Source organism: Trachymyrmex cornetzi, unplaced genomic scaffold, assembly GCF_001594075.2.
Source record: "Trachymyrmex cornetzi isolate Tcor2-1 unplaced genomic scaffold, Tcor1.1 scaffold485, whole genome shotgun sequence".
NCBI lineage: Eukaryota > Metazoa > Arthropoda > Insecta > Hymenoptera > Formicidae > Trachymyrmex > Trachymyrmex cornetzi.
In genome coordinates, this window is record NW_017299674.1 from 305,423 (window position 1) to 307,922 (window position 2,500).

Genomic DNA, 2,500 nt, shown 5'->3' on the forward strand with positions numbered 1-2,500 from the left:
TAGCCACAAATGGTGCATTCACTCTCACGTAAAATGGTATCGCTTTTAAATAAAATCTTTCTTAAATCTACGCATCGCTCTTATAACCCATGTCTTACAAATCTAAAAAATAAATTATCTTATTCTTAATTTATGCTATTTTTAAAAGATATACAATAAATATAGAAAGATAAGTAAATAAATACTACTTGAATTTCACTTTTTGATTTGTGTATGCGTGCGTGTGTGGGTATAGTTATTATACAGGGTGATCCAAAAGTATGGAAACGGCCAAATAACTGTGGAGGAATGCACTTTGGGGAAAAAAGTTTCAGACAAAAGTCTTAGGTTTTTTTCCTGGCTATTCAATCGTGACCTGAGATTTGACCTTGACCGTGACCTTGAATGTCATTTCAAGGTCAAATTTACTTTTTTAAATAGGAACACATATTTTTGATCACAGGAATGGAAACAGCGGAAATTTTACGTCCGGCTGTGACTTTGATCATGACCTTGACCATGCCTTTGAAGGTCAGTTCAAGGTCAAGTTGACATTGTCAATGGAAATTTTTGTAAATTTTCCTGTAAATTGGTATCTAGGGGTTTTCGGGGTCGCTGATTACGATTTTGAAGTCGATTTTCAAAAATTCAAGATGGTGGATCCAATATGGCTGACGAAATTTGAAAAAACTATTGAATTTTCCTGCAAATTGGTATCTGGGGGTTTTCGTGGTCGCTGATTACGAATCTGAAGTCCGTTTTCAAAAATTCAAGATCCAATATGGAGACGAATTAAAAAAAAATTATTGAATTTTCCTTTAATTTGAATCTAGGAATGTTGTGTTGCTGACAACGTCTAGGATCTGCTATACCTGAAAAAATAAGGTACACCCAGGATGTGCCACGGAAAGGCTCCTAAGTACGATTTACGTCCCATTTTTTACTTCTTTTATTTTATTGTTTTTTTTGTTTAAAAAATTTTTTTGTTTTTTTGGTTTTTTTATTTTTTATAATTTAAAAGAAAAGAACATGAAACATGCAAATGAACAGAGAAACATTCCTACTTTTTAAATGTTAAACATCTTCTTTAGTGTGGTAGATTTCGAAGCATGGAACTACGCATAATCCTACATCACAGTCCTGACAAAAATAAAGTGTCTCTTTTCTCACTTTTTTACCGTTAATTAAGAACTCAACTTGATATTTACTAATAAAATTGATAAATATGATAATGGGAAGTCAGCGACTAAAAAACCCTTGAATATAATTTTTTATTAAAATTCACTCATTTTTTAATTTTTATGTCCCCCGTATTGGATTCGCCATTCTGAATTTTGAAATTCTCACTTTACATTCGTAATCAGCGACCCACAAAACCCCTTTGAACACAAGCTTTGAAGAGAGTAATTTTAAGATGATACACTTAAAAGCTTGTGTACAATGATCATCTTAACCCGCTACATTAACACTTACCTTAGTTGGCTAGGTGCTCACTTCATCTTGCCTTAGTTGGCTGGGTGCTCGCTTCATCATAAAAAATAAAAAGAAAACCCAAAAAACAAAAATTTTTTAAACGAAAAAAACCATAAAATAAAAGTAAAAAAAATGGGACGTAAATCGTACTTAGGAGCCTCCCCGTGGCACATCCTGGGTGTACCTTATTTTTTCAGGTATAGCAGATCCTAGACGTTGTCAGCAACACAACATTCCTAGATTCAAATTAAAGGAAAATTCAATAATTTTTTTTTAATTCGTCTCCATATTGGATCTTGAATTTTTGAAAACGGACTTCAGATTCGTAATCAGCGACCACGAAAACCCCCAGATACCAATTTGCAGGAAAATTCAATAGTTTTTTCAAATTTCGTCAGCCATATTGGATCCACCATCTTGAATTTTTGAAAATCGACTTCAAAATCGTAATCAGCGACCCCGAAAACCCCTAGATACCAATTTACAGGAAAATTTACAAAAATTTCCATTGACAATGTCAACTTGACCTTGAACTGACCTTCAAAGGCATGGTCAAGGTCATGATCAAAGTCACAGCCGGACGTAAAATTTCCGCTGTTTCCATTCCTGTGATCAAAAATATGTGTTCCTATTTAAAAAAGTAAATTTGACCTTGAAATGACATTCAAGGTCACGGTCAAGGTCAAATCTCAGGTCACGATTGAATAGCCAGGAAAAAAACCTAAGACTTTTGTCTGAAACTTTTTTCCCCAAAGTGCATTCCTCCACAGTTATTTGGCCGTTTCCATACTTTTGGATCACCCTGTATAATAACTATACCCACACACGCACGCATACACAAATCAAAAAGTGAAATTCAAGTAGTATTTATTTACTTATCTTTCTATATTTATTGTATATCTTTTAAAAATAGCATAAATTAAGAATAAGATAATTTATTTTTTAGATTTGTAAGACATGGGTTATAAGAGCGATGCGTAGATTTAAGAAAGATTTTATTTAAAAGCGATACCATTTTACGTGAGAGTGAATGCACCATTTGTGGCTA